The sequence below is a fragment of the Grammomys surdaster genome, unplaced genomic scaffold (genome assembly GCF_004785775.1).
Source record: "Grammomys surdaster isolate TR1022 unplaced genomic scaffold, NIH_TR_1.0 62, whole genome shotgun sequence".
Classification (NCBI taxonomy): domain Eukaryota; kingdom Metazoa; phylum Chordata; class Mammalia; order Rodentia; family Muridae; genus Grammomys; species Grammomys surdaster.
The window spans coordinates 29,184,383-29,190,867 of NW_021604564.1; the positions used below are offsets into that span (position 1 = coordinate 29,184,383).

At 42.4% G+C, this 6,485-nt stretch overlaps 1 pseudogene; it reads right to left on the minus strand.

Moving 5' to 3' along the window:
• Positions 1 to 764: 764 nt before the first annotated feature.
• On the minus strand, positions 765 to 2,812 carry LOC114616862 (annotated as a pseudogene).
• Positions 2,813 to 6,485: the final 3,673 nt, after the last annotated feature.

Below are 6,485 nucleotides of genomic sequence, written 5' to 3' on the forward strand. Positions count from 1 at the left end.
GCCATCTTTCCCCCCTTTTAAACTGTACCCCAGGTACATTACCTCCTTCTTGCAGATTTGAGCTTTTTTTGGCCAAAGCCCAATATCCCATCCAAGTTAATTTGGTCAAGAACTTCTGGGTGCCTTTATAGGCACTCCTTTTGGCTAGATCCTGCCAATAATAGGTCATCAACATACTGGAGGAGGGTGACCTGGGGATTCTCAGCCCGGAATGGAGCCAGATCTCAGTGCAATGCTTCATCAAATAAAGTGGGGGAATTCGTAAATCCCTGAAGCAACCTGGTCCAGGTGAGCTGACCAGTCCTTCTAGTTTCTGGGTCTCTCCACTCAAAGGCAAAAAGTAGTTGACTATTAGGATGTAGCCTTAGACAGAAAAACGTGTCCTTCAAGTCTAATACTGTATACCATACCTGCTCTTGAGGGAGAGAGCTCAACAGGTTATAGGGATTTGGGACTGTAGGGTGAATGTCTTTCACCCTCTTGATTACTTCCCTTGGATCTTGCACTGGCCAGAATCCCCCTGTCCCTGATTTTCATACTGGCAACAAAGGGGTGTTCCAGGGAGAACGGCAAGGCACCAGAATGGCTAGCTGCAATAGTCTCTGAATGTGGGACCTGATTCTTGCCTTGGCTTCTGGGCTCATAGGATATTGTCTCACAGCTATGGGTTCCAAGCTGGCTTTTAATTCTATTGCCAAGTGGAAGACTTGATGGGCAAGTGCCATCCTGGCAGTCTCAGCCCATGCTTCAGGGAACTCTGCCAACTAGTTCACCATATCCAAGCTGGGGCTCTTGTCCATATAAAGCTGGTATTCATCATCTAGGCTCAAAGTTAATACCATAAGGGTCCACCCAGCAGCAGTTAATACTGGTCTTGGTTTAAAGAAAATTTATGCACCCATTTTAGTGAGAAGATCTCTCCCCAGCAAGGGGGCAGGGCATTCAGGTATCACCAAAAATGAGTGAGTTACCAGTCCCACTCCCAGATCTACTGTTCTTCAGGTAGTCCATGAGTACTGCAGCTGCCCTGTTGCCCTAAGCACCCAAGACTTTTTGCTTTCTAACTTTCCTAGTGGTTGTAGTAAAACAGAATGTTGTACTCCAGTGTCAACCAGAAAATCTACTGGTTGCTCCTCCACTCTTAAGGTTACTGTAGGCTCAGAGAGGGGATCTGATCCCCATATGTCTTAGTCTTCATCTTCCAGGACCAGGACCTTCGGGGTCCTGCCCCTCTTCTTCGGGCATTTTCTAGCCCAATCTCCCTTTTCCTGGCAGTAGATGCATTGGTATTTTTCAAGGGGTCCTCTAGGTAAAGGTCTAGGAGGTCCTCTGCTCTTCAGGCTCCCTGACTGTCTAAATCTGTCTCTTACTTGTCCTCTATCTCTCTCTCCTACTACTGCGGCCAGGATTCTGGTCAGATTCTTCTCTTGTTTCCTATATCTTCTATCTTCTCTATCCTCTCTCTCTTTTTCCTTTCTCTGTTCTTTTTCTTCCTCTGTTTCTCTTTTATAGTACACCTTCTCTGCCTCCTTAACTAAATCTTTTAGGGTATAATCCTGCAACCCCTCAATCCTCTGTAACCTTTTCCTAATATCACTTGCTGACTGCCCAATAAATGCTAAGGCCACCGAGGCTTTCTGCCCTTCTGAGGTTGGGTCAAAAGGGGTATATCTTCTAAATGCTTCCATGAGGCACTCCAGAAAAACTGACGGCAGCTCAGTTGTTCCCTGTATAAACTCTCTTACCTTTGCCAAATTGGTGGGTCACCAAGCAGCCCCACAGAGAGCTGCTACTAGAGCCTGGTGGTAGGTGGCCAACCTCTCCCTACCTGCAGCCTTGTTGAAGTCCCAAGCAGGTCCCATCAAGGGAAGTACAGCTTCTATCAGGTTTTGAAGCTGAGTGGGCCATCTGTCAGCCCCTGGGACATTTTTCCTAGCCTCCAACAGGATTCTCTCCCGCTCCTCAGTAGTAAAGAGGGTCTGGAGCAGTTGTTGGCAGTCATCCCAGGTGGGTTGATGGGAAAACATATGAGACTCAATCAACCCTGTGAGCTTAGCAGGCTCGACTGAAAAAGAGAGCTGGTTAATTTTCCAGTTGTATAAGTCTGAAGATGAAAAACGCCAATACTGTAGAGGCTGCATGCCTTGTTCAGCCAGAATTGGCAGGCCAAAGGTGTGCAGAGGTAAAGTGACCACCAGGTCAGGAACATCTGGAGAAGGCCCCCTCTAGCTCCTGGTTCCAGCGGCCTGACCCCCACCCACCACTCCCTCTGGGGGTGCAGAGGGACCTGCTCCACCAGTCAGTGCGGCAGGTGTTGGGAGGTAGGATGGAGGGAGTGAGATCTTCAGCCAGTCCAGAGGTTCCTCATTGTTGGGATAGATACGATTATGGGGAACCAGGATTGGGCTTCGGTTCTCTTTCTTGGCTTCTCCCCATCATTCTTCTCCTCTTTTTGAGGGGACTCCTCCTTTAGAGCCAAGACTCATATACTTGGCTTCCTGGGCTTTCTTACCCAGGGCTTGACCCACGGGGGAGGGTCTTCCAGCAAATCCTGCCAGGCAGTGATGTAGGGTTTTTGGTCCAGGTGAGACCCTGGATCTTCCTGAAAAACAATGGCCTTTACAGCTATTATTACTTCTAAGCTAAACGTTCCTTCTGGGGGCCAATCAATATCAAAAGTGGGCCACTCAGAGGTGCAGAAAATCTGCCATGGTCTCTTCCTAACCTCTACAGATAGGTTGTGGGCTCTAGTCGTAACTTCAGTCCAATGGTCAAGAGTCAAACTAAGTGGGGTTGTCATGGTCTGTCCCATTATCATGTACAAGACAATACACAAAAACACCAAACAGCAAACAGAAACCAAAAGAACCAGAAGGCACTGGCCACACCGAGTGCGCCACAGACACAAGAAAGATTCAGAAGGACGAGGCTTACAGGGCTTCTCTCTCAGAAGCAAAATGGAGACTTCATTCCTCAGATATGAGGCAACCAGATCCCCCTCATCTCCTAGGGCATCCTCCAGGGCGGCAGCCTGTAGTCCTCCAGACACGTCTACTGACTACTGCTCCCAGCCTTTTCGGCCAGCGAAGCGAAGCGGCTGCAAAGCCAAAAGCGCTTTTTTCTGACTCACATCAACAGAGAACAAAAGACAACATCAAAAAACAACACACACACACCGGCCGGCTTCCAGACACTCAAAGGGGCCCCCCTTACCTCCAAGGTTGTTTTCGGGAGTGAGGGGTGAACACAGATCCCAGAGGAGACCCCCAAATATAAGACCCTCAGAATGAGGACCCTACTGCTCAATAGGCAATGCAATTTCACCCCAAATCAATCACCAGAAACAAGTCTTGATGCAACAGCAAGAGGATTTATTCAACCCAGCGTGCTGGGGCTTCACTCATATCCCATACAGGGGTAGAGGGGATAGGCCCCAAGCAGTAAAAAACTTCAGCTTTTATAGGGTAAAAACACAACCAAGGGAGTAGGGAAACAGCATTCTCATTGGCTCCTTTAAAATAGGCACGTACTACCTTAGCATAACATCAGGTTCAGGGTCAGGGGCTCACATGTTCTCTATACCTGTTTTCCTTAGAACTGTTTACCCAGACCATACCTGTTTTTCTTACTCTTACTGGGCTAGAGGGTCCCAAGCTGAGTTTTTGGGTCCAAGTTAAAATTTTCCATCCTTTCAACTACATTTTGAATAATCTCCATAACATATTTTTTTCCACAAAAGATTTTTTTCTCTCTATAAGGAGTTTCTGTGATCTATCAAAGGAAGTCTGGTGACTTCTCAATTATATGACCACTGGCTTCTTGTACTTCAAAGGGTCAATGACAATGAGAAATTAGCAGCAGTGCACAGGTAATGGCTAGCAAATTGAGTGAACAACATCAACAAAATAGAAGTAATATTTGCTTACATATTTTAGAGATTATACATCACAGCAATATCCACTAAAAATACTGGCTGAGGGCAAAAGGTTTCAATTGTTCAAAAACATGGAAGACATTTTCAGTCAGAAGTATTACTTGACAGGTCACAGTGCACCATGCTTATAATCTCAGCTTTGTATTCCAGTTAAATTTGTCATCCCCCCAGCCCACCCCCAATCTGGGGAAACATTTCAAGCAATATTTTGAGTATACATTCTTGCTTTCATTTTATTCATGGAAATCTGTATATAAGAGAATTATCCTCTCCCCTTTCTTCATATTTACAAATTGAATAGACTTGTTTTAAAATAACCCTCTCTTTTTTCAGTCTTTTAGAAAAACTCACACAACCAAATGCTGATATTATGGTACAACTTTTTAGGATTTTATATAAAATTGCAAGAAATTCGTCTGTTAACCAAATGACATCACACAATCTCTCTGTTGAGATAGCACCATATATCTTCTGCCTTCATAGCTCCCACAATAAAGTCCTGGCAAATGATATTGCCGAAAAGGTAATTAGATAGGAACTTTAAGCCTAGCTTTGATAAGCCTTTACCTTGAGACAGGAATAGAGGATTGTCCTGAGAGTCTTGATTGTTTTGTTGTTGTTTATGATGATTTTGGTTTGGTATTCTTTCATTTTGTAAAATACGTACAGCTGTCTATTTTGTTGTTCTGGAGAGGAAAAATCATTGGTGCATTTTAAGTAAGTAAAATATAAATGGGTATTTGAGCTCACTGACTCAGTCTTTTGTCAATTGTGATTTAGAATATCCTTAGACTATCCAAGAGGGAAAAAAATGCTTTGAAATGATTTAAAAAAATACTCCTGGGTGGTCAACAAACAAGACTGAATCTGGTATAATCAGTATATAATGTGTGAAATTCTACTTGTATTCAAGGTGATTTCCCCAACAAAACAAAGGCAATATATTTTGGATTTTTTTCAGATATGGTTATTATGACACCTGATTAGTTTGGTTAAATATACCCTTGGACTCTTGATGCTGGTTTTGATTGGTTTAAGGAAATTATAAGTACACTTTTTGTTTGCATCTGCCTTTCAAATACTAAATAAAATGCCAAAACTTCTTCAGTATTGGGATCAAATGATTATTTTTACTCTAAGTATTTGAGTTTCTGATTTATTTTCAATTGTCCAACTGCTATTGGACCTGTAAGGTACATATTTTAGTACAGCATGAGGGAAAAAAATGTTTCTTGTATTTTATAGGATCTAGTATCAGAATGAAAAAATAGAGTTCCAAAGAATCTGCCACTAGACATCCATAACTATCCAGTTTCTTCTAAATAGGCATTATTTCAAATACCTCCCACCATAATAAACCCAAGGATCAAGCTGTTACCACTGCATCTTCAGTGAGCTATCACAGACATGTGAATGTTACTGTTCAGATGAGTTTGCCTGTCTCTTGTTTTTTGGTCAGCCACAGGAACTTTCAGTAGGATAGTACCCACATTCAGAGGTCACATTCCCTCCTTAGTTGTGCCTTTCTATAAGCGTCCTTAAAAATATTCACAGCTATGAATGTGTCAGAGGCAACCAAAGTTACTCAAGTGGACAGTATGTTTCACATACTGGACATCACAATGTGAAAACTGGAAATCATCCTCTTATATACTATACCACATTGATGAACACACTTGAATGTCTGATCTCATAATCATCTAATAGTAACATCCCCCCTTATTTTTATAACTACTGACTTTTTGAAGAATTTTGAACTACATTTTTGTAGATGCCCAGACTCCTAAATAAAATGTGATTTCCAACCATGCAAAATGACAGAGATGCTCTGTTTTCCCTCTTTTGTCACAGATTTCTCGAGTAACATTTATGATCCAGAACTCCCCAGAAATTTTCAGAGTTGACATAGGTTCAGTGGTACCAAACATCACTTTTTCTAACACATGGAGCAAAGGCCTCATGTTCCCAGAATACTCCGTCAAACACTGGGAACATGAAGGAAACAGAACATGGACTCAGCAACTGCCCCAGAGACAGGACATGCACCCCTGGCCATTATTAACTGCCAAGAAGTCAATCTGCTCCTCTTAGGTCTGAGGGTATTAAAGGTGGGTTTAGATATTCTACTACCATAACTTAATAGAATCATTTAGCAATGAAAATTTAGTTTATAATAAACAGCAATGAAGAATTAGCAAACACATGTAAAGGGAAACTTCACCTGTGTGTTATCATTTCCTATTACTAGAAATTGCCTCCACATTTTGATACCTCTTTTCACTGTTCCTGAATTCATGTAAGAGATAAATACCAGAAGCAGGATCAATAAGTAAGTTAAGGATATGTCACTAATTTTGATACATGAAATATTAATTTATATGTGTCTAATAAATAGAATAACAATTCGATACCAAATTGAATTTTCTCTATGTAAAACCTCTGGCTGTCCTGAATCTTCCTTTGTAGACCAGGTTGACCTGAAAATCAGAGAAATCCTCTTGGCTCTGCATCCAAGTTCTTAAAATAAGGGCATGTGCCACCATGCTTTCCC